The following is a 27831-nucleotide window of genomic DNA, read 5'->3' as shown; positions in this document are numbered from 1 at the left end:
CCTCGCTTCATTACACATGCGCTGTTATTCTTATTGTACATCTGGCTTCCTTACCCAAGCGCTAACAGTAATTCTGTAGTTTGTACTAAGCACCTCGCTTCATTACACATGCGCTGTTATTCTTATTGTACATCTGGCTTCCTTACCCATGCGCTAGCAGTAATTCTGTAGTTTGTACTTAGCATTTCGATTCATTACACGTGTGCTGCATTGTGTATCTGGCTTCATTACCCGCGCGCTAACTGTTATTCTGATGTACGTATTGTACATCTGGGTAGGTTGGGCGGATTTTATTTCCACCTTTCAGTATATTTTTTTCTGATTTTTCATACAAAGTAACCCGTCTGTACATTATTATCTGCATGTTATATCTGCTATATGTGTTTGTACAAAATATACAACCATCATATCAATACTATGTTTTGTGGTTGCATCTTGGTACAATAAATAACCATACGAAAACATTTTACCTTCAACTTCATTTCATATAACATCATGTCACTGAGATGACAAATTAATGTGTCTTCAAAAATAACAAAAATAGGATCGGGCGGTAATGAGAAACAAAAAAATATTTTTACGTGCACCAATAAAAAGAGTAAACAGAATGGAGGACGGCTAATCACATTTGCATATGTTTTTATTAAATGTCATCATTACATTGACAACATACGACATGTTTCTCCTACAGAGAGAACACGTATTCAATATTAATGTCACAACTGATCTCTCCAAAGGAAAATATGCCCAAGAGCCTTTGTAATGATAAACTGACAAAAACACTCTCTGTCAGTGTCAAAATCCGGTCTAAGCACCACGTTGTACGATTATGTTGATAACACGCTTACCATAGAGACCAACTTCTTAACTTAATTGAGCTACCGGGCTCTGTGAGAGGCAGGGATCAATCAATACAAACGTACAGAGACGTAAGATGCCCTTTGAGAGGCATGTAACACTCAAACCGTAAGTCTATGCAGAAACTGGGACGTCACATAAGTCAACGTTCGGGCCGGACACCTTTTCGCGAACACCCGGTATCATCTCTATTTGGTAATGATTCCTAGACATAGCCTGAATTTACAATCAACACCCTTGGCAGAGAGAGCTGCGGGGTAACCTAGTGGCTAAAGCGTTCGCTCGTTACACCATAGGCCAGAGTTTGATTCTCCTCATGGGTACAATGCACGAAGCCCAGTTCTGGTGTTCCCCGCTGATGTTGCTGGCATATTGGTAAAAGCGACGTAAAACCTCACTCCTTCACCCACTCAGTCACTCACTCACTGTTTTGTTTATGTTGAAACGTGTTGGTCGCATTTTTTAAGAAATAATAAATATGTATCCTTTGCTAAAATCACTGAAGAACAACCAGGTCAATGGATCACCTGTAACTGAGGCTGGGTTCCAATAAGCAACTGATGTCTACTCATTTCCGAAATGCTTCATATATTCATAATATTCACGAACATTCCCGAATCGCTTAGAACGAACTTCGCTTACAACGAACTGAAAACAACAGTCCCTTTGAGTTCGTTATAAACAAATATTATTGTATACAAAAATACATTTGCTTGCAATGAAAAGCACATTTATCAAATTATATGGATGGCTCACTCCTGCACTGGTAGATATTTGCTTTAAGTAAATACGATATCTGTGCGCCATGCTTGAATTTAATGACAGTTATGTCTTTTTTCAATTAAGTTTGGAATACTTTCTAATGTCCATAACCTTTAAAGGGAAACTTTAAAATTCAAACGGGATGTAAATGTTTAAAATCACAATAAACAACTATTTATATACGTTGTTATTGTGAAGCTAATCAGAGTAACGTCGTGCTGTTTAATATACTGTACATTCTCGTCTCCTATAGCATGGCATAGACGTTGTAAAACGAAAAGTCATATTTTTGCGGTAAACCAATGTGCGATATGTTCTTGAACTGCTTTGACCAATCGAATGACTCCAAATGGTTTGCTGTAGTTGGACCGCTGATGATGGAGGCTGAGCTGTGCAAGGCCAGGTCGACATCTGTCACCTAGTTTAAAAAAAGAAATTAGAACACAGCACATACTCTTTTGCCATTACAAACAATGTAGGATGGGGTGGAACGACGCTTACAACTGGATCAAAACTGCCAGTAATGCTAGAACTGTCTACCAACATCCCTTGTGCTGCTTTCTGCTGCTTTTGACCGATTGACTATGATGTGTTTATTAATCACTGACAAACAGGTGCTCGCGAAAATAGTAGCATATCCTTGTTACTGCGCGAGTCCCACGAACATGCTGGGACCAGGTTTTGAATTACAGTGGACCTTCTCTGACCACTAGCTGGAAAACCATCAACATAGACGGATGCAGGAATTTTAAGGGAGAGGGGAGATGTGTGTGTTCTAACCCCCCAAACCCACCCGAATCCGCAAACGATCAACCTGAATGCACTCAAACCTTTTTAACGCATTTCTATGGCTTTAAATGTTGCCACCATGACCAAAAATACGTCTCAGCAAGAGCCGTTTGAGTCTTCGATTTTTTTCATGAAAGAGCAAGGTTTATTGTACCAAAAGATATGTGACTCCAAAGCTTTCAGCTTCAGTTTTCCCTTTTTGACAAGGAACATTTCAGCAAATGTTGCTCGTCATACGAGGAAAATTGAAGTGATTCCTCAGCGGAGCTTTCCACAATTCTCATTTTTTCATACATAGTTTGAAGGAGATGACGACGGTCTGGGTCGACTCTCATACATCTCTAGCTTACATTAAGGGACTTGGTTATTTGACCAATGACGAATTATTTGAGATCATGTATATGCCTAGAACTGAAAATAATGAGCGGATCAGCATGGAGAGGGCTTGAGAGATACCCGAGGAATGTTTAATTTTTGGCTGAATGCCACATCTTCAGACTGCACATGGATATTACTTTTTAGCACTTCAATCGTCTCACAATGAATTTAATCTAAAACATCCAGGAATGACCACGGGGTGTTGGTTCCAATTGTCTCAAGTACTTCCTGATATTATCAGGAAAGTCCTTGTTAACAGCATGAAGCATTATCGTTCATCAATCAGATATATTATATCTGGTATATATCTGTGGTATATTAAACGGATTTCTCCTCATTTATACACTGCGGGAAACAAATACGGTAACACCGCTTCATGACAGTGGTCCCTTATCTATTCTTAGATTTCCTCCCACAACGCTATTCAAAGCTGATGAGGAAAACAGGAGAACATTTAAGGAACTCTTGTGTTCTTTTCTTGTGTTCCTATATTTGTTTCCTCAGTATATATCTCGGAATAATCAGGTCTTAAGGTTTTCGAAAGTCAAAAGTTGTGTTAGCAGATTTCGTCGCAAGTTAACTTACTGACTTTATACGTTGTACTCGTGGCTCAAACTATCACAGAATCACTTCATCTGGCATTTAAAAGCTGGTATGATCAAGAGGAACATATTTTATGGATAGACAACTTCTTCATTGCAGTGTATGTGACGTTTCTGGGTAGATCCTAACATCGTTATCAAACCAATGCTTGCTCGGTGTAGATCCCGACGCTGTTGTCAAGAAAACATCGCATCCACTGCAACAAATAAGTTGTATATCCATAGAAGGCGTTCCTCTTTACCACAGAATGATCATTTTGCCTCCATATTAGAATAGTTATTGTTGTTTTAGTTAATGTCAACAATTGAAATACCAGTGTTTTCGAGACCAACAGGTTGGAAGGTTTCGATTTGGTCTTGGCAGCATCAGTTTGTGGAACTGGCTTATGAACTGCCTCCTGCAGCACGTTTCGATGTTACCTTAGTGTCAATGCATCCATCGGCCACGGGTTTCGGCGTCACCAGATCGCCCCGACAACAAATAGCATAGCAAGCATTATCCTCCGAAAAAGGGTCATTGGTATAATCTGAAACACAAAGGAAAAGAACCATTGATGCCACTGTTTGCAAAGCCACAACTAAGCTCGTACTGATCTTACATACACTCTATTTCAGGTTCGTATTCCACCAGTATCCATTTTCAGAAAATATCAATATCATACATGTCTAAATCAGCTTTCATCTACAGTCCTGTACGTATGGAATCTCATAGCTTGGATCCTTTTGACATGAATTGTAAACTCTATATGGACATTCACAACCTATATACACCTTGGAGGGGGGGGGTGCATTTACTCAGGGCCCATGCAGGAAGCAAATGAACTGTAAGTCCCCATGGTCCCGAGTATGGTGATCTATTTAGATTCTGTTTTTGGCAATCTATAGCCCGTTTTTTATATTGTATTGTTTCAGTTAAACTGTTTTAGATTTAATTACTCGTACTAGTTTTAAATGGATGTCTGTGATATACTAGTGGTTTTAGTGTTCTTCGTCATCTGGCTTTAGTTTCTGATAATTTTGGTATGCATTATAAATTTTAAATTGTTCTTGTCACGATATGGCTGCAATATTGCCGATGTGACGTTAAATATTAACCCACTCACTCACTCATTTACTTAGTTTACTATGGCTGTATTTGGTGTAAGAGCTTTATTTATGAATATGATATTGCTTTCATCCTGACAAATTCAGCTGACAAATTATGTAAAACACAACTCATATTTTACAGCGAAATATAAAGACCGCGGTTCATTTCGAAACATCTGCGTGTTTATAAAAAGCTATTCAGTACAACCTTTAGACTTCGTCAGATTTGAAAAAAGTGCTATAATTAAATTCATCAACCTGTCATGTCAGTAAGAAATGTAGTATTTTTTCGCATTTCATGAAAAAATGCAGCCATATCATCGCATCAAACACTTCAGAATTGTGTGGAATCACAGTGATTTTTCAGTTACCACTTGCCTCTTCTCGCTAGCTGAATAAGAGTAATGTATCACAAATATCATAATGGCAAAAGGTTTTATTCCACTTAACTTGCAAACATGGCGGTTGCATTCTTTGTAGTTTTGGATATTTTAAACCTAATTATATTATATGAACAGAAAGTCGAAATTCCATAAATGAAGTCACAGTTTAGAGACCAATCAACCCCCTTAGCCATGTACGGTTGAGTACGATGCTAGACTAAATCATTAAAACTGGGTAGGAAGATTGTGACAATCAGAGTATTTACCGTTAGATCGGAGCAGCTGTCGGGCGGTTTCCATGTCGTGGATGGTGCTATGGTCTCGACGGAATATTTTCGCCCGAGGTGCCATCTCATACGAGTAATCGGAGCCGTGCACCGAAACAAATTCAGGATAGCCGCTGTTGTTATAGATGCTCTCGTAAAAGGGGACATTGTAGGACGCCCAGTAGCCTTTGAAAATTTAATGATACGAATATAGAGATGCGCGAAGTATCGATAATTAGATAAATAGGCCTCCGGAAATAGTCTTTTAAAAGAGCTCATGAAATGTCAGCCGTACATTTGAGTATCTTAATGATATGTAATAAAATATAAAAAAGACTTAATGACATTCGGGATCAATATACTGGGTTCATGGGAACAAGGCTGAACAGATAAAGTTTGAAATACTGGTTGATGTGTGTTGGATTGAAATACAATGTTTAATCATCAAATGTTAGGTTATATTTCTTAAGACAGAGAATTAAGTGCTCTGCGCTTTGTCATTATTTGATTACAATGTATTGTATTTTTTTAAAAAAAATACAAGACAGAATGGGTATATACTGATGGACATCTTATCTTTGACCATCCGTAAGTTCGTTGTTGTTGGTTTACGGAATACTGGGTTGTGGGGTAGTGGTTAAAGCATTCGCTCGTTGCGCCGAAGGACAAGGTTCGATTCCCCACCTGGGTACAGGGCATTTCGTATGTCTCCCGCCGTGATAATGATGGGATAATGATGGGATATTGCTAAAGCGGCGTAAAACTATATTCACTCACTTTTACGTCACACACTGGAATATTTACAAATATGATTAATGTCTTGAGGCTGCAAATTATTTTTTTTTTTATTTTTACAGGTACACGCATGTTCTTACCTGGAAGATGTTTTAAACTGTTACAAACGATATTTGTTCAAGTGATATCCGATGCAATTCATTATTTGCACTTAAGCCATATGTTCCAGTTGCCTCTTGTTCGCGTTCGAGTGAGTGGGTAAGTTTAGTTTTACACCGCACTAAGCAAATATTTCAGTATAAGGCGGCGGTCTGGAAATAATCGAGTCTGGACTTGACAATCCTGTGATCAACAGCATGAGCATCTACCTGCTCAAGTTTCTTACCCGTACCATCACAAGTTCGTGTTGAGTTGACTTTACTTGCAATTTGTTGGGCCACAAGTAGAGCAGGATACGATAACCTTCTTTAGCGAAGATCTGATATAATTTCCAGTGGATGGTCATTTCTAAACACATGTTCATAGCACTGTCGGAGCCATACACTCCATTCTATATTCAGCTGATATTTCGTTTTGTTACGGAAAGATCTTCGATGAACCAAAGCATTTTTGCCCGAAATAATTTAGCCACAGATTTCACAGGTATGAGTAATGGATGAATAAATATTATCTATATTGATACCAAACAAACTCAGTATACTTTCATTTTTCCCTCAATTTTATACCCATCTCTAGGTGGCTGTATGTGACATAAGTCTTACACTGGGCGCAGCCATTTCATTGCCGATGTTGGGTATTTTACATCTCGAAGAACCTGTCTAATCGAGTCTGGTTGTTCTTTGACGTCTAGTTTTACTTAGTATTTGACTCATGGGGCATGAAGATGTCGTTCTCCTTTTACGCTTGTCTAATCTAAAATGAACAAGAGTTTTTTTCTAAATTTCCCTACTGCCCTACAACTGAAATATATTTCTCTACCACAAGACGCCTTGAACATTGAATAAACCAATGTCATATTCCCTTGTGCCTCCTACAAATGGATTTGGATTATTTCAATACTAAATTTCCAAAGCTTACCTCAAATAGATAGACGTTCTTACCTTTCCTCAGTATCTGAGTCTGATCACCTGACACTGTGAGCCCTGGTATCTGTTCTACCACATACAGTAGGTTGTCCTCAAGGTGTTGCTTGGACTGGTAACGCTTCAAGTCAATTACCATGTACTGGTTCATGTATGTGCCTGCAAACACACGGTTAGAGTGAGTGACATTAGGCTTACACTTGTAGCTTCTGGGACACCAGAAATGGGCTACACGCATTATACCCACAAGAGGAATCGAACCCCGTTTTCGGTGTTACCAACGAGCGTGTTAACCAGTTTGAAAGTACAGTAAAAAGTACACGTTCTTTATGGACTGCATTTAGTGTTGTGTGTCAGATCGACGTTGTTTGTCGGACAATGTGTCCTCCATTAAAAGCCAGAAAACTCCTTCATTTGAATTTATTACTTAGCGAGCTCATATGTGTGATCTTGGCGACCCACTTGTTTTAGATCGTATACCTGTCCTCACACAAAGGTTCACAGGAAACCTTGTTCCGGGACAAATCTCTGGATCTGAGGAACTGGGATCGTGATTCTTAAACACTTTTTCAAGATTACTTCACACTTGCTATGCGCATGAGCTAGACTGGACACAGCGCGAGTCAAACATCAACACTGTCAGAGGTCGTGGACGTTTGTGCACCGTATTACGTGTGACGAAAACAAACAACCATTATCGGGCCAATTCTGGGATTCGAACCCAAGAACTCCGGTTCCTGGAACGATCAGTCAACCTGACGTGAACTCATGCTAGAAAAGAATGGTGTATTTTACGATAAGCGACAATGAGGAAGGGACACGAGGGCATGATCGGGTATTCTTTAGATGCGCTTATTTGTCCACGACACACATGCCCCTTCACACAGCCTCGGTAGTTGTGTCTTACGCAGCAATAAACCAGCTATATGGCGGCGGTCTGCATGTAATCAAATCTGGACCAAACTCTAGTAATCAACAGCATGAGCAACGACCTAGGATACGGTGTCGTGAGTCAACCAGCGAAGCTGACCACACGATCCCGTTAGTCGTACCTAAGGACAAGCATGTGTTGCTCAAAACCATTTTAGGCTTGAAATTCATGGTTTCCCTTCATAATGAATACTTTGGGATTACTGTGGACCTAATGTGTTCCGGGACCCCTACGAAATTATCTACGTGGTCAGGAATAATACCTGAGTTGTATCTCTTGCACATGTCTGCCCACTCCGGTCCTGATGTTGCCGCCATGTTGGCGACTCGGACTCGCTGCCAGGCAAGAAGGGAATGAGGTTGTATGAGGTTGAACAAAGAAGCGTTGAAGATGTCGTTAGTTGTCTGCAACATCACCAACGACGTGTCGCTCATGACATAGAAGTCATCGACGGATGCCAATATTCCTGAAACAAATGTTTCTGTGAACATTATATACAAACTGCATGTCAAGCATGAAAATGGACACTACTTGAATGGATGCCAGTGACGATCGTGAGTGAACAAGGTCTAAATGCTCAGTTGTGTTTTCTGTTTCGTCCACCTACTGTCTTGTATGGAACTACTCCAGAAATATTTGCTCGCCTGTCTGCTATGTAACGCTGCACTACTGTATGGCAACGATCTCTCTCCTTGAACAGTTTTATGAAGATTTGGACTGTTGTCGAGAAAAGTCTTTATTTTGGGGGGTCGAGCCAAAGTTGAACTGATAATGGATTTGGTAGATTTCATCCTTTTGTCGACCGTTCGTTGCTTAACGCCGTACTCAGCAATATTCGTGTCGGTAAATAGTCATGTGAGGACCAGACAATCCATTGATTGACAGCGTTAACTGGAACACTGAGACAAACGTCAGCCAAGTCAAAGCGCTCGACATTCCGATCCCGTTACTGGCCTCATACGACAAGCATGGTTAGCTGATCAGTTCTAAAATAGGTCTTCTAAATAATGGAAGGGGAACACCCATCATGATACCTTGAAAATAAATTTGGAATATTGCTATAAAGCAGAATAGGATTACAGTAAAACCAAGGGAATTTTGAAATTAGTCACAAAACAACTCAGTACGTGACAGTGTTGCTCAAGCCCTCAAATAAACAGATGACGTCAAGGTTAAATTTCGTTTCATCCGTGATAAGATAGATGTGTTTCCGTTTATATTGCAGAGTAGACACGAGGGGGGACATGTCCTACTCTCCTCTGGATTCTTGAATGGCTTCACAAGTGTTTGTGACAGGTTCCGGAAACCCTCGCCTTTGGCGAAAACCTGAATTTGTCACAGTGGGTTGTTGATGCATAAACGGGATGAAGTAGGAATTGTACAACGGAATCTTCTGATAGCAATTGTCGTTTCTGTTTTCTATGAAATCATGATAGGGAGCGATGTACATATGTGTAAGTACAAAACATTTACAGCGATCACAAACAAGAATGAAACTTGGATTGTAAATGCCCGTGATAGGAGTAGGTATTTGTAGTCAGATACAATGTGATTGTTTATTAATGCTAAAGAGAAGCATTACGTTAAACTCTCTCACACGTAACTTAAAGGTGCCTGGAGTCATATCTGAATATAGACACCCTAGTAAATGCTGAAGATGTTTTCATCCAACAATATCTTGTTTGCTGTGTCATAAATCGGTTGTTGTGTCATACACTGGAGAGCAAATGATCGCTCGACGACGTCATCACGTTGCAGTAACACCCGTTCTAAGTGCGACTTGGCCTGAGGATGTAGTGAGCGAAATAACTACTGGCGCGCTTGTCTGTGGCTAGTAAAAATCCAGTCGGACCAGTAAATATCGACAGTCGATGGGGTCATTGTAAATATACTCATTCTATCACTCTATTCGACATAATAAGTTATACACTTTTAAACCTACACGGTAAAAATGTTAATTATATTCGCTGCTTAATGACGAACCTCGTGTCTTCATTCAAATTTAAGGCTAAAGAATTATTTTGTGGGCTAGTAAGTCTCCCGAATGGCTAGCAAAATGTGGAAACTATTTCACATATTCCTCACGAATCCCTATCTGATGATTCGTAGTTTAGTTTTACGTCACATTCAGCAATAGTCCAGCTACAGGATGGTCTGATGATCCAGACAATTGGCTTTAGTCTTGAGGAATTGCTGTTTGCAGATACCCCCTGCAGTCGTGGCGCTGTTGAAGAAAGAATAGTAACAGCAGGGTCTGAACAACGTTTCCCCGATCTGGACGTGGTTGCAAAGGATGATTGTCCCATCCATTTGATGCCACAAATTCCTTCCCAAACCATGGTCCATGGCATTTTTGTTAAACGAATTTGTTAAACAGGGAGAGATGTTTGAGTTACTTTCAATAAGAGGCAGTTGGGTAGCTCAGTGGTTAAAGAGTTCGCCCATCACACTAAAGTCCCCGGTTCGATTCCCCACAGGGATACAATGCCTGAAGCCCATTTCTACAGTCCCCCGACGTGATGTTGTTGGAATATTGCTGAAAGCGACTTACGTAACATTTCCACTGCTGTTTATGAGTCAAGACTATTCTTTCCTATAGTAAAGGATTTCATACAACCCGATTGATTCAGATGAAAAGTTCTAAACATGATACTGTGGTAAAAAGGATGCCCTTTCAAATGTCATCACTTGCACGTTTGTAAGAAAGTTGATATTCTGCAGACTTTATATATTATCTTTATTGCGATAAGAAACATATATTAACGATTCACTTAACGTAACTGAAGATCGGAGTTTTTAATGACAGTATCTTCTTCTTCTTCTTTTAATAATAATAATAATAATAATATATAACATCGCACGATTCAGGAAAAGCATGATAAGTATGCGGACCTCGCCTTTGAAATGCCTCGCTTGCATCCCAGGTGCACTGTCGTCAGGCTCCCCATTGTTCTCGATGCCCTTGGTTTGGTACCTCCTGATCTCTTGGCTCAGATCAGGAGAGTGTCCGGGTTCTCAAGCCGGGAGGACAGCCCTTCTAACAATCTGGGTAATGCAGAAGGCTGCAGTGTTGGGGAGCCTTCATATTCTCCGGAATGTTCTTGGTGGATTCGACTAGGCCGTGTTTCCTGGGAGAAGTCCCATTCGCCGTCTGGGCTGCATGTAGAGGGGGCGAGGGCCCTGAACTGATGATGAACCTTACCGGCCTGACTATGCCAGGATCACCCGAACCCTCTCTGCTGCATATCTATCTTAATCTGTAAAACATAATAATAATATTACTATCCTCTCCGCTATGCCTGTGGCTTTGACCCCGAGGTCCATCCATGGTACGACCCTGAACATGTCCAGGGCGTCCGGGAAAATGATGTTTTCAAACTTCTCTGGAATAGGTTCATAAACAGCCTGAGACGAATTCCAGCCAACAAACCTGATCTTGTCCTTTTTAGATAAAGCCAACGAAGTTATTTATATCATTGAATTTTCTGTCCCTTTTGACAGCAATGTGATTGGCAAGATTCAGAAAAAGCATGAGGGGCGAGGTCCCTGAGCTGATGATGAGCTTTACCAGCCTGACTGTGCCAGGATCACCCGAGCCCTCTCTGCCGCATATCTATCTTAATCTGTAAAACATAATAATGATGATTCACTTACATAGTGCCTAGTATCCATCTGACAATTTGCTCACTGTAATCAGAATCTTATTATCAATACCCCGGCTAACCCAAGGTGCCTCTTAGGCGCTAGAAGGTTACAGTCACATGACTTCTCACCGGGTACCCATTTTCTGCTGGGTGAACACAGGCAATTTTGAACTCACTTGCATCACGTATGCTTCTTTGTTTGGCAGGACTGAAGTCGTGCCAAACACGATCACCAATCCAATGACTGTCCGAGCTCGACCGTGCTTAACTTCAACTGAGTTGTGACTTGAGCTCTAAGGGCCACTCGCCACCACTGTTCTTCATCAGACTATGAAACATTTCTCGGCATTCAAACAAAACTCAATTCTCTAGCGTTGGACTGACAGGTCATTATATTTTCATGGTCATTTATAAGTAAACAATTAGTAAGGTTAGTTAGTTTTATGCCGCTTTTAGCAATAATATAGTAATATCACGATGGGAAATACTAGAAAGCGGCTTCGCTCATTGTAGTCGTGTGAGGAATATAACCAGGGTCTTCGGCGTGACGAGCGCATGCTTTAACCACTAGGCTACCGCACCGCACCTTTTTCGACAGAGCAGCTAACCAGGGTTCTCTTGTTATCTGTTCTCGTAGCATTAAATGTAGTCAGTTATTGTGTAGCAGTCAGCAACATTCCATTTATACGTTGTCTGTAAGTAATCGAGTCCACATCACACAACCCACTGACTGACATCATAAGCTTGTGATAGGAATTACATTACATGCATCTACAAAGTCAATGAGTCTGATCACCCGATCCCAGTACTGTCATCTTCAAATGTAAGTACAAATGTAATCCAGATCTTCATAAACTCTTGCAAAATCATAAAATTTTAAGCAAGTCCGACAGAATCTATACTTTCATGAGAGACTACCAAACAAATGTGGAGTTAGTAACAGCTCAGTTGGCCTCACTTGTATATTTGTGAGGTCTTTTTCACGGTGGACTCTTACTGCTGGGGACACCAGTAATGGTCTCACAGAGTGTACACAAGTGGAGATTCGTACTACTTGGCTATCACATCGCTCCTTTAGCATGGGTGAGTGAGTGAGTTTATTCCAGCTATATGGCGGTGGTCTGTAAGTAATCGAGTCTGGACCAGACAATCCAGTGATCAACAACATGAGCATCGATCTGCGCAATTGAGAACCGATGACATGTGTCAAACAAGTCAGCGAGTCTGATCACCCGATCCCGTTAGTCGCCTCATACGACAAGCTTAGTCGCCTTTTATGGCAAGCATGGGTTGCGGAAGGCATATTCTACCCAGGTGCCTTCACGGGTCACCTTTAGTATGGAAAGTCGCTAATTTGAATTATATATCAAGCTTAATTCTATTATCTTAGAACAATATATACGCTATTACGCTAATAGTTCAATAGTTGGTGTTCATTTTTATTTAAATGTAAGCGCTGAGAAGGTAAAACACAACACAACGGCGACCAAAATGGCAACCATTTTGTTTGGGGTTTTTTTCAAAAACAAAAATATCTCAAATAATTTCTACACACTTTAGCAATACACGGGAGGTAAAGTAAAAGTGATCAGATTGATAGTAGTAAAACTATTCATGATTTACTCTTGAGGTTTTGTTAGGCAGCAAACCAAATGTGGCGAAAATGCTCGCAGACCAATCCCAACCCAATCCAACCCACCCACCACCACCAAAAATGATACCACAATCTGAGATTATTACAGGTAGTTTCGTGAACCCAAGACATCATACTAGCTGGAAATAGTGTCAAGCAGAATCAGTACTGGGGAGACTACGATGACAGCTTGAGTTGCCTCCTTATGGACTGCAACTACAACCCCGCAGCGCAGACGTGTGTGTTGACGATGCACTATAAAGGAGTGAGTGAGTGAGTTTAGTTTTACGCCGCACTCAGCAATATTCCAGCCATATGGCGGCGGTGTGTAAATAATCGAGTCTGGACCAGACAATCCAGTGATCAACAGCACGAGCATCGATCTGCACAATTGGGAACCGATGACATGTGTCAACCAAGTCAGCGAGCCTGACCACCCGATCCCGTTAGTCGCCTCTTACGACAAGTATAGTCGCTTTTTATGGCAAGCATGGGTTGCTGAAGGCCTATTCTACCCCGGGACCTTCACGGGTGGCACTATAAAGGAAGGCACTGCCAGATTAGAGTCAGCATTTCAAGTAAGCAAGGCTACTAACCTGGATAACTAGAGAAAGACATCTTTTTGACCTTGGTGGTTTCGTCCTGTAGTTTGAAGGTCCAGTATTTGTAAATCCTCAGCATGGTTTGGTACAGGAACCAGGTGGAATGACCCATGAAGATGTTATCGAAGTTGTCAGTTACCTATAGGAAATGATACAGTGTGCTTTGGTACTGGAAGTTAGGGGTGGCTATTGAGGTAAAGTGACTATTGACTATTGATACATGCTATTCCGATAGCGATAGTCTATTGATGAGTACTGTTGCGATAACTATTGCAATAGTTCTAACCTAACAAGATTTTAACATTTCAGATTTAGAATGTACTTTGGAATAAAAACAAAGGCATTCCTTTTTCGTTTTAGTTTTAATGAATTGGCTTCAAGCAAATCCACCATCAATTTCCATCAAACATATATTTTTGCCACCATTTTTATATAAACGTCAGAACAATAGAATATGAAAACAGAAGGTTGCTTCCATTGCAGTGGTTGTGTAGGACAATGATCAAAAGCTTGGAATAAGAAAGTCTAAACTACAAAGTGAACTCAAGTTCGATTTTTCATTCTACATTGCAGTAAAAGATTTATTCACTTTGGTCATATAGTCAAACATATTGTCCAAAGTCAAGTGGACAGCTGAGGTTATTCTTGATGACCAGTAGGGATTTAAAACAATTCTGCTTCAAACATTGTATCATCAAATATAGGATATGATAATCAAAATGTGACAAATATTTCTAACATTCTCCGACAACGAAAAAAAACACTAGCGGAAGTCGCGGTGGGTGAGCGGGTTTTGCTTCTGATCTTGTGTGCTTGCGATTGAATGACACTGGGAGTGAGGGTTCGAAACCCGAATTGTACTCAACTAAAAAAGTACTAAAATTTGTACTTTACTAAGAAATTGTAATCCCAAATATAACATGCTACATCAACAGGGGCAGATAGCTAATACCAAAGTGGTTCCTTGTCTTAATTGCGTTGCACATACGTTGACGGGAACAATCGTTTTGCTATTGATAGTCACAACAACTATCGATTTCTTGACAGTAATTCATATTTTTCTAGGATATGTCTCTTGTACTTCGCAATATTAGTTGGTGGGACCTGTTTTAAGTCGACTAACGGGATCGGGTGGTCAGGCTGCTGACACATGTCATGACATCCCAAATGCGTAAATCGGTGCTCATGATGTTGGTCACTGGACTGTCTGGTCCTGACTCGATTATTTACAGACTCCTCCGTATAACTGGAATTTTGCTGAGTGTGGCGTAGAACTAAGATCACTCACTCGTATCGCAATTGCGCATGCAGCTGATCACTGGATCGTCAGATCCTTTACATACCGCCGTCAAACCGGAATTACTGGAAGTGGACAATATTACACTGACTCAGAATCCAGCGATCTTTCCTTTGGTAGTGGAAGGGATACAACTCTTGAATGAGACATCAACTGACGATTTTACCTAGTAGCTCACCAAACAATAAAATTGAATACTGAGTTCGACAACGTTCGAGGTCTGTAAGTAAAAACTAATGACAAAAGCACAACTTAGACCTGCATAAGGTGGTAAGATTCAAAACTACGATACCGTGGGAAGGAATAGTGGTAATGTGCATCTGTATAAGGCCATTCCATCATTTTTCTGACACAACTGAACCTCGAAGCAATAGCGCGATGCTCGCCTGAATTCCGTTTTCGCTGGGGTCAGTTTTCTCTCTATCCCAAACACAGGGTCATAGTGTGACCGCGCCGACTGACGTCGGGGGAGATGGTTTAGTTTTACGCCGCTTTGGGTAATATTCCAGTGATGTCAGCGTGGGACACCAGAAATGGATTTGGGGGCCTGAATGGGGAATCGAACCCGGGCGTTCGGCGTAACGGGCGAACGCATCAAACAATATGTTACCCAACCGACCCCTTCAAAGGAAAGACACGAGGTTTTAGGAGAATGTCTTGCGCTACAACCTGACTTAAATAAGCAGGAATTTCAATATTATTCCTCCAAGACACCATAATGTCAATGAATCTTAATCTTTGAGATGATATGCAGAAGTACAATACATGTCAGTAACAAGGACTTTTTATGAAATTATACATATCTCAAGCACGTTGTCCTTTGGAAAAACGTAATCCGTAGATCGAAACCTTTAAGAATTCGCTAGGTTCCATAATGTGACCTTGGTTTCATGGAATTAGTAAAAAACGATTTATCTTCTATATTGGAGACATATTTCTTAATAATATTATGGAAAATTCTAAATTCTGCGACATAAAAAAGTATGGAAAACAGACATTCTGGAAACATGAAGAACAGCTATGTGCTTCAAGTGCAGTGGTTTCATTTACATTTAAAATCATTTTACATTTTTGCACTCGAGTATATTTCTGTTATTTTGATGGAGCAAACACATTTGGATATATGTGAGTTGTTTTAGGTTAAAGTCACCATTTATATCCTCATTCTAAATAACTTACAATTGTGCAAATGTATTATTATGATTGTTTGGTGATATGGTGAGAACCTCCTGCTTTTTAACCGAGCCAAAATGTCAAGCAAGTTCACAGCCACAGATTACTAACCTGATGATATTTCATACGTAATATACTCATGGAAACGAAAAAAAGAAACGTATAAAAGTACAAGTGTTACTATACTCTTTTCCGCGTTTCTTCGTTTGCTTTGTATTGCACTGTGGACAAAATCTGGAGATGAATAAAGGAAACTTGTACTTTAATGTTTTCCCTTTTTCGTTTCCGTGAGTATACATTCAGGACTGCTTGAATGCACCTGAGACCCAGCGCGCGATGGGAGTGTTTTTAAAGTTTAAGCATTAAAACATGTTGCTCAATATGGTGTCTTATCATGTGGATGTAGCGTAATGGAAATACCAGAGGCTGAACGTTACTGAAGAAGGATTGTGTGGAGCCATTACAATATTTTTAAAGCTTCGTAAAGGCAAGTTTCATAACGAAGTTTTGTTGATTAAAGTAATTCCGCTCAGTGTTAATGTCAAGGGAATATGTCTTGCAGAATACATGTAGGTTAGGATACAAGTGACAAAACATTAGATCCATTTTTTGTTTGTTTTCTTTGACAGAGACGCGTGGTGCAATGTTGATAAGATCATTTTGTTTTGTTTTCGTTGCTTTCGGTAAATAAAACATCAAAAATACGCTCGATATTTTGGTGAATTTTACCACTAACCTTCACCACTGCCGAACAGCGACTCCTAAGGAGGAGGAAGCTGTCCACCTCTGCTTTTGTCATCGTTCTCCAGTCAGGGCGCTGTGAGGAGTTGCTGGCACTCATAATGTCCGAGAGATCCCCTGAGGCGCTGAGGGCTTGGAAGGTAAAGAAATCCAGCGACTGAAACAAGTGCAGGATAGATTCGCACAACGGACTGAGCGTTAGTGTTGAGTTTACAGTAGATCCGGGATGTGATTACATCCATTTGTCTTGTGGTAGCCAGCCTTGTCAGGCAGAAAGCAAAAGGTTCGATTCCAAACCATCTTCCGTTTCTGGTTGGCCGGTTGGTTGGTTGTAACGCCGCACTCAGCAACTCTCCAACCATATGGCAGTGGTCTGTAAACACCCGAGTCTGGACCAGACAATTCAGTGATCAACAGCATGATCTCCGTAATTCGGATATGATGACCCGTTTCAACCAAGGCAGCGATCCTGATGATCCGCCTCTTACGACAAACACGTATTGCTGGAGATCAGTGCTAACCCGGATCTGTTCCGTTTGTTATTGCTTACACTATTTCTAAAGTGGCCTAAAACCACACTAACTGATGACTTTCGTTTCAGTGAGCATTAATCGGCAAACGTAGGTTTGAATGTGTAGTACAAACGTAATCGTGAAGTATACTATGCGTTCCTTAATGCCAAAACATGGAGTACATGCATTTGAGATGACAATATAATCCTAAATTCCTAATTATAGATGAGCATTCTCTGGTTTCATGAACGTATTGTCCAATGTAAACTGAGTATCGTCCGTACGCATTATCCGTTGTAGAGTGTACCGACACAGATTTCCCATGGACATATGTAATCAGTTTGTTGTATCCCAAAGCGAGCTGAATTCGACGTTCTGGTGATTTCGAAGATTGCATTGCCAGCGCTATATCGAGGAAGTATGTGCGCGATCGGAGTGCACAAACAGTTTCATCGGTAGGGCGGATGCCCAGTTCCTGCCGTGAGACGTTTTATTGACAATTGAAATCAAGAAATTAAGTTACGTAAACAGCAAATAAACAACAATATTATTTACCCTCGATCGCTAATATCACTTGAGATGCAAAATCAATTGCCTGTATAACAAAAAATAGCGAGCAAAATTCAACAAGATCAGTCATCTGCTAGTGACAGGGTATGTATGAAACAGGAAGCCACGTGATCAAAACACTCTCGCAGTGCGGAAGGAAAAGTATGGCTCACCGTCGAAAACACATACAAAAATACCCGGATGTGACAAGCGACTGCAGTTTCGCCGGTATGATGTTATAAACGCTATTTTTGTTGGAAACACATGATACTTATTTGTGAAATAGATGAATATACCTTTATCACTCAAGGTTAGCAAAATCAAAACTAAAAATGTTATTAAAGATAAAAATTGCGTTTTTGTCTTATACCGTCGAAAACCCCTAACATTGGGATACTCCTTCCTGAATCCAGACATGAGAAAGGCAAAGCATTGAAACTTTAGCAGTGAGTACTGTTGTCTTTTTTTAGCCGATTTACATCGATCTAAAAAAAAACAGTTTGTAGGCTTTATGAATGAAGAAACACGAAGGAATGAAGGATATAGAGGTTATCCTCCTTTGTAAAACCCACGAGCTTGGTGCTAACAAAAATTGCAACATAATCAAGATAAACGAAGATTTGAACCCAAGATCGTGGGTTTCTGGGATACCCATGGAAGAGAAAACCGAACAACTTGTTGCGACGCCTTAAGTGACAAGTCACCCCTTCCCCTTCAGACCTTAACTATCTTTTTAATTAATTCTTACCTCTTCGTTCGTGGACCAGTCGTTGTAGCCATTATACAAGCCATCAAGTCACGTGACCAACATGTCGCCAAAACGGGTCCGTGGATGAGAATTGTAATATCATATCACGTGTCCACCTGTCTTGTTCGTGTAAAAACTTTCTCGCAAACGCAACCGCGCCTTGGGGTCGCGATATGAAGAACGGGTCTTTCACATTTTGGAAGTGCTGGTATATTCTCCTGAAAATGGAATGTGCTAAATGAATATGGGATGGAATGGTTAAATTTAATATTTAATTCTTTCAGAGTGAATAACCTTAATTAGTTTGTCGACCATGCCATAATGATAAGCACCACGATATCCAGCCCGGGGATCATTTTTTTTCGTTAAATGTGTATTTTTTATCATGAATATGTTTCTATCTGAATTGCCAATTACAAAAGTGTTTCATCAAAAAGAGAGGAAGCTTGTTTTGCTGAATTCGCAGCTGCTGCAAGCTAATTCAGTCTACAAATATCTGACCTTAATGTATTGGTAAGAGCGTAATAAAGAGGATGTATGTATACCTACTGATGCTTATAACAGCTATAACGGTATAAACAATAACACTGATATCCGACGCAGCGACAATCGCCATTGATCGTCTGTTTCTAACACAACATATGGTAAAGTAAAACAAATGTGATAAATGTACACGTTAATTTCAAATTCATCCTTCGATGTCAAGGGTGTGTTGCAGTGTAAACCGTTATCGTGAGTAAGTGAGTGGCTATAGTTTTACTCCGTTTATAGCAATATTCCAGCCATATTCCAGCGGGTAACACCAGAAATGGGTATCACACATTGTACCCATATGGGGAATCGAACCCGGGTCTACAGCGTGACAAGCGGGCTTCTTAACTGTTATGCTACCCCGTCCCTAAACCGTTACCGATTATGAAGATATGACAACGTTATTAACTCCACGTTGAAACGTTGTTCCAGTTTATCATAGATGGGGAAAGGTTATCACTAAAAGCCCTTTTACCCTACAAATTAAAAAATAGGTGTTCAGCTCTTTGCCAACTCAAACCTGTCAACGTATGCATGGTTTACCGTGATGTTAAAACTCCTTCCAGGTACCCAGCAGCAAACATGACATCATCATCGGTTGCCTGGCGACCGTAACCTGCCCGAATGTCCAGCTGCGCCCATCCTTTTTCTTCCAGGGTATCATTAAACACGCCATAAGCCGTGTCTCCCTCTTTATAAGAGAGACCCGGTGTAAAGGCACATTCACGGTGATTACAGTAAACACTGCCTGACAGTACATCTCCACCTGAAATAGCACAATCAGATTTAAGCAAGTGCCGAAGTGAGTTTTAACCCACACTCAGCAATATTACAGCTATATGGCAGCGGTCTGTAAATAATCAAGTCTGGACCAGACAATCCAGTGATCAACAACATGAACATCGATCTGCGAAATTAGGAACCGATGGCATGTGTCAACGAAGTCAGCGAGCCTGACCACCTGATCCCATTAGTGGCGTCTTACGACAAGCATTGTGGCCTTTCATGGCAAACATGGTTTGCCGAAGGCCTATTCTACCCCGGACCTTCACGGGTCTAGCATAAGTTGACAAACATCCCGATTAGGTCACAAAAATATGCTTTCTCTTCGTTAACCTTTTCGTTTTTCAAGGTGACTAAGATTGGTTTTAAGCCGCTTTAACAATATTCCAGCAATATCTCTGCGAGGCACACCACATACATTGGTCCCATTTGGGGAATAGAACCCGGGTCTTTGGCGAGACGAGCTTTTTACATAGAATATTGCCACCTTCCCCGGTGTAATATTCCTGCACTGAAACAAGTTTATTGATGTGTTTTTCATATCTGTTCTAGTTTACTGAATGTATATTTAGGGTGAGGTATGCATGCCAGTTTGTAATTTTGGCTTTTGATTGGGGTGGGGGTTACGGGTGGAACTCTTACCCGAACGAGATTCGAAAGCTACCTCAAATCCCAAATTGCTTCACAGAATCCCAGGGTGCGGTTGGGTAGCCTATTGGTCAAAGTGAATACACGGGTTCAGTTCTCCACATGAGTATTGTGTGTGGAGACAATCAATTCTAGTGTCTCCTGATGTGATATTCCTGGAATACTGCTAAAACTCACTAACCCATCTACTCACTCACTCATCCACTCACTCACCCCACAGGCCGGTGTTGGCAAACTGTGGAACATCGGCAAACTGAGATCCCAGCCCAGGATTACTGTTGTTTGGGACAGTGAAGGGACACAACTCCGCACAGCAACTACTTTGACTAATGTCCACAAGGCTGTGACGCCCTTTGGAAAGCGGAACCCATACAGTATTACATAGGCGGACCTCGGCTGAGAACGAACATGGGCTATGCTAAATAAACAGTACGATATAAGATCGCTTACCATTTACAAACGACAGGGTAATGCAGGCAATTAGGTATAGGAACATCATCAGATTTTGTCATCTACAGCAGTGCCATGCGCAGGTAAACACGCCTTCCTAAAAGCTGTTGTCGGACTGGGACACACACCCGGAGGTAAATCCACGGTGAGGGATGAAAACATACCGCGTGACGTGTGTCACGTGACACGTGTGACAGATGCACCGATACGCGGAAATATATAACCAGTCACAACAGACTGTTTCTCGATCAAACGTATCACGTAACACTTCCAAACAGATGGTTGCTCATAGTCTGAATGTTAAATAAACTGGTTCGCGCTCTTTGCAGCTATATATTAATTCTCAGCTGTAAAGGTGGCCGTGGTTATATCAGTTTATTGAACATCGGCGGCGACCATGATTAACCTAGATCGTCCGTTGAAATGGAACCCGAGTTGTCCGTTTTGGTAGACGAGGTTGATTTGGATTGACAAGTGTAAGTATATCTTAACTGGCCGATACGCAGGTTGACCAAATATGACCACCCATCTAAGTAACGGTTTCTAAGTAACGGCATAGTTAAAAGCGTAATTTTCAATCGTGATAAAATCCGTTTTAACTTGCGTATTTACTATAGTAATTTTGTTCTTTAACGCCACAGTCTGCAAAATTCCAGCGGTAAATAATCGAACCTCGTCCAGACAATCCTGTGAACGACAGCATGAGCATCGATCAATACAAGTGGGATACGATGACGTGTCAACCAGGTTAGTGAGTCTGACAACCCGATTCCGTCAGTTGCCTCCTACGACAAGCATGGGTTTCTGAAGACGCGGATCTTAGCCAGTGTATTTCATAGGTGTCGATACTATCATATTTCAATTGTTTTCTATTTTTAATGTAAATTCTTCACAGCATCTATAAAGCAATTTTCATGGTAATTTTGCATCACTGTTTGACGCTCCATGTGTTGGTTTGACATTTCTTGTCGTTTTACATATTTGAAATGCAAAAGGAACGCTCAGTGTGAACGCTCAGTTGTGGTAGCAATATATATGCATGAAGTGTTTTGCCTTCTCTGGTTAGTCAGTTTATCTTCATATGTTTTATTTCGAATGTTCTATCACCGGTTAACCTTCATTGTCTCTAGCAGTTACCACAACATCGGCGCTCAAACTCTGATCACATACATTTTTATAATAAAACGCACATACCAGTTGCCCAGAAAACAGAACCAGTGCGTGTCATTGTGAATTATGGAAGATTTTACGTACCCTTCAACATGCGACATGCATGCCCCAAGTCAGCAAGCCTGAAAATCCGATCTCATTTGTCTCCTTTCATGGGTCACTGATGACCATCTGTGTCCCGGATCTTCCTGGGTCAGAGTTACAATAACAGGACTAGCTGTTAACCACTTGAAAATATCTGATAGATGTCATATCTGTATTTCCGAAGTCTTTTGTTTCTTAAGTCATTAATTATTTCATTTCGCGAACATGGCCTCTGTCCAAATGTTAAGGCATTCTGGTCTGGTGAATTTGATTTTCGTCACATATTGATATCCATGTTAGCTATTTACTGCAGGACACACTGATGTGGAGTAAAATCACTGAGTCAGTCACGTTGGCTTGTGGACACGTTTGTATGACTGAGTGACTGAGTGAGCGAGTGAGTAATTTTTACGTCAACTTTAGCAATATTCCGGCAATATCACGACGGAGTCACAAGATATTTGCTTCACACATTGTACCCATGTCGGGAATCGTGTCCTGGTCTTCTGCATGACGAGCGAACCCCGAATCTTCTGAATCTCAGAGCAACGTTCCGGTTCCTTTTTCAATTTTAATAATTGGAAATTATGGTTCTTTGTTAGTATCAGAAGTATATATTTTCATAGATCAATCGTTAGTCTAACAGGTTCTGTGAACTTTGTTTTGAAGTGCCCATATCTGTTTGCTTATATAGAGTTCACACATCGATGTTTCGGTACGTACGCTACCCGTCAAAACTACTCGTAACTAGGGGAAACCAACGACAACCTTTATGCAGATGAACTGCACGAGGATCATGCATACACTTGCCCCATGCATGGAAACAGCTGCGTTTTGGTGTAAAGCTCTGTTAATGACTTTCATCATTTATTAATCTTACGAACGTTACGAATTTGTTTTACAATACATCGGATGAAGTGTAAACAGAACCTTAAATCAGTATGGTATATTTTACAAAATCTAGTTTAGAACAGTTACCTGAAGTAAGTGACTATATTTAGACCAGTGAGTGTAAACTTTTGATGGGTAGTATACTTAACCAGCTGTAAGAGTCCACCCTTAAATCATTTCTTGAAGAGCCATCTGTGTCATGATGATTTTAGACAAGCTAATTCTTTGCCTCCTCAGGGGCACATTTTTGTCATTTTAGCAGCAATTCCGAAAAATAGTCTCTAACAAAACTTAATAAGATTATTTTTCTTTCCAATAAACACAGACGTGATCAATATATCTTACAGTTCGCACTGGGATTGAAAACATACTTCATCCTGATTATCCAACAGTCTGACACATCTCAATGCAGTTTCTTATCGAGAACGCTACTCTTTTCCAAAATAAATTCAATATTTTTACGTCACTTCTTTCGTAGATGTAAGCAGTAACTGTTTCACACACATCCATCACCAGGAGAGGGATGATAAGCACAGCCGTGGCTCAAAGCTTCTAAAAATGAACATATTTTTTTAAAGAAAATAATCTTAAATAAACTTTTAAACATGTAATAAAAAGGAGAAGGGACCTTCACTTTCCCCATATTACAGTAATTTAGACTTGATACATATAGACTTGCATAGATTTTCTTGTATGAAGTTGATTTCTGGATGACAAGGGCAAACGCTTGGTGGCCGGTTGTCGCAGTTATCTTTAAAGTAGTGGTTATGCTCTACTAGTTCGCTGCTCATGATGTCAATCACTGGATTGTAAGATCGGCATCACTCATTTACGGTTGTTTTGTCAAGGTGAATTATTCACACCAAATATTCTTACTGAGATAATCTAGAAATTTGTTCTGTGGAAGACAGTAAAGGCAACTTGTGTTCTCACGAGAGAAGATGGCTACTAATCAATACATTTTCTTTTCCTTTGAAACCAAGAAGACTCCAGCTAAACAATGTCCGTTGTCGTTTTTTCTGATGGTTTCTATCGAACACATTAAGCGACTTGCTCTAACAACCAACACGAGCTATTCATTTGAGAATTCTCCCAAGTAGCGGTTTCTTTCCTGTGTTTGCTGATGAGCAATGTGCAGTGATTACACTATGGACCATTCACGTGCTAAAACCTGTATGCACGCCAACTCCTAATGTGGTATATCCTCAGAGTCTTATTCAACCCATCAATACAGTGGCAATGGTTTGAAACAGATTACGTCTGTACATTTCTCTGAGTAAGTTGATTTCTTATTTGCATTGACATTCTCTGATGTTAGAGGTCTGTTACGGTAATTGAATGGTATTTCTGCTGGCAGACAGAAGGCCTGGTTCGATTCACCACTTGGATACAATGTGTGAGTCTTTTCTTCTGGTGTTACCCGCCGTGGTATTGCTGAAACATTACTGAATGCGGCTTAAAACAATATTCACTCACTCACTAAAACCAAGTCCCGATTTCTCGAAACAAACTTAAATCTGAGTTTTGACTTAAGTCTTTTTCTCAAATTTGAGAAAACGCTTATCACAGAATGAACTGAAATCGGCACAAAACTCAAACTACAGGAAAGAATTGAGTTTCGTGGATATGTAGCAGGGTAAGGGGTGGTGCTTAAAGATGACCAACGCCTGCTGGTGTGTGAGTGGCGACTTGCATCCACAATTTATTGAAACAATCTTTGGGTTTCGATTTCTATCCTGTAAAACAATTATATCACACATGTACTAATACAGTGGATTACACAATTACAATATAATGGTACAAATTACCTGCAAATTAAATTAAACTGCATAAACTCCAGATAGACATCGTTAATAATAAACACATGCAGTTCACAAAAAACATTGCTGTATCAAAGCATTGCAATTATAATCAGACAGAAAATATATACATTTCCACACATATTAGCAATAATAACATGACATACAAACACATTAAAATAATGAAATACATATCAAATATATGGTACCTAGGTGATGGTGTGGATTCTACCTTACACGATTCTCACAGCTTGTGGATTCTACCTTACACGATTCTCACAGCTTGTGGATTCTACCTTACACGATTCTCACAGTTTGTCGCATCTATAAATAGCATAACACCACTAAGTAATCAACTCTATAAAATAAACCTACAAAATATACATTTATCCAACAGTTATATGTACTGTGATATTCACAGAAATAAATACAATAAACAGTTATGAAATTATATTACAGCTCAAGTGGTACACACATTACACTTACCAGCAATAGATATAAAACATGGCTGTTGTGTAGGCACACATGCTTGTGTGTCACCTGAATCTCATAAAACAGTTCAATTGTTACTAGTGAAGTTGTGATAATAATCTTGGTACAATAAACATGAAAATAATGCCTATAAACACACATTATTTGAGTTAGACTTCGGGTTCGGGTTTTGTGTATTTAAAAAAATGCAGTTGAGTTTAAAAAATCAGCTGTTTAAAACTGTGGAACTCACTTTGAGATTTGAGTAAAAACTCAAGTGTATTTTCGAGAAATCTGCTGTCTACGATTTTCCGCTCTTATTTTCACACACCGAGGATGACCGTGCCTTGCGTTACGGGCATTGTGTTCACATTGTCTACAGACATCATGCAGTTTCCTTGGGTACAGACCTCGGCAAACCTGCATGGTGGCTGCACAGACATCTTACGGAGGTCCTACGTAGGTCGCACGATTATCGTGCAGTAGCCATGCGATTGCCGTGCGGATATCACTCATCCGCAATCCTTTAGTTTAAAAACAATGCAATGCCACCTACGGCTAACGATTTTTTTTCAAATTTGTCAAAGTTCGCTGTTTCACAAAATCGTAGATCCTACGGCGCCTGTAGAATCCTGCGGTAACCTTGACACCGCACGGAAATGGAGCTACGGTCGGTTTACGGAGGCCGTTGACCCATCGCTGGTCAAATGTGCACTAGACATAATATCATTCAAATTCTTTATTTCAAAGGGGCATCTAAGAATTAAATATTACAGGTGACACTAGGGTATGTGTGAATCTGTGACATGCAGGAATCGCCGCTTCTACATTACACAGGCAACAAGGCCGAGCGCCCTATTGGGACTGTGCCTGTCAACTGATGGATTCAGTTACAACAGAGTCTTCAATCATCTGTGAGCTTGGCGTAAGGACGTCCCGTGTCTCTTGTTAGTGTGTGTCGTGTTGTCTTGAGTTACATTCCACTGGGCTGACATTTAAAACCGACAATATTAAACGTTGATGTAAACTTAAAACATAGCAGTTTACTGCGAAGTATTGGTCTGAACTTGAAACCTGAATTTTGTAGTAGTAGTAGTAGTAGTAGTAGTAGTAGTAGTAGTAGTAGTAGAGTGGTATTGATAGAAGGAATAATTGTAGTAGTAGTAGCAGCAGCAGTAGTAGTAGTAGCAGCACTAGTAGTAGCAGAAAATCGCTGCTCGACAGCTCAACAGCCAGTCTCCAAGAAAATGCAGTTTCGGAGTTACTTGAATTGTGGAGTGAATCATGTCTTTAAGCTCTTCACAGCGAATCCCCAATCAGAGAGTTTAACAAATTTGTCAAAGGCTCTGATAGAGTTTTGACTATAGACAGTTTCATATTCAGGGGTTATTCTCAATTAAAAATGAGTTCACTGTCACCACCCTAGATTGTACGAGCGCTTCAATTAGTTTATTTCCACCTGCAATCAAAACGGCCGCCTGCAGCAGTAATAGTGAGTGAGTTTAGGTTTACGCCGCACTAAGCAATATTCCAGCTATGTGGTGGCGGTCTGTAAATAATCTGTCTGGACCAGACAATCCAGTGACCAACAACATGAGCATCGATTTGCGCAATTGGGAACCGATGGCATGTGTCAACGAAGTCAGCGAGCCTGACCACCCGTTCCCGTTAGTCGCCTCTTACGACAAGCATAGTCACCTTTTATGGCAAGTATGGGTTGATGAAGGCCTATTATACCCGGACCTTCACGGATCAGTAGTAACAGTAGAAGCAGTAGTTGCAGCAATACTAGTAGTAGTAGTAGTAGTAGTAGCAGCAGCAGCAGCAGCAGCAGCAGCAGCAGTAGTAGTAGTTGTTGTTGTTGTAGTAATGGTAGTAGTAACGGTAGTAGTAGCAGAAGTAATAGCAGCAGCAGCAGTAGTAGTAGTGAGTGAGTGAGTGAGTGAGTTAATATTTAACGTCACATCGGCAATATTTCAGCCATATCGTGACGAGAACATTTAACACTGAAACAGAATATATGTATATCATAAAAACCTGTCAACGAAGGACAGTAAAACAACTAGAATATCACAAATGGAATTAAAACTAGCGTGGAAAGTTCAAACTAATATCACTATTCGGACAGAGCAATATAAAAACAGGCTTTAGATTGCCAACAACTGCAGGTAGATCACCATACTAGGGACCATGGGGACTTACAGTACCTTTGCTTCTTACATTGACCCTAGCT

At 40.5% G+C, this 27831-nt stretch overlaps 1 pseudogene; it reads right to left on the bottom strand.

Moving 5' to 3' along the window:
* Positions 1-622: 622 nt before the first annotated feature.
* Positions 623-21322, bottom strand: LOC137284474 (phospholipase B-like 1; annotated as a pseudogene).
* Positions 21323-27831: the final 6509 nt, after the last annotated feature.

Source organism: Haliotis asinina, chromosome 5 (genome assembly GCF_037392515.1).
Source record: "Haliotis asinina isolate JCU_RB_2024 chromosome 5, JCU_Hal_asi_v2, whole genome shotgun sequence".
NCBI classification, from domain to species: Eukaryota; Metazoa; Mollusca; class Gastropoda; order Lepetellida; family Haliotidae; genus Haliotis; species Haliotis asinina.
The sequence above is the reverse complement of the archived record's forward strand: the minus strand, read 5'-3'. Positions and strand labels throughout refer to the sequence as shown.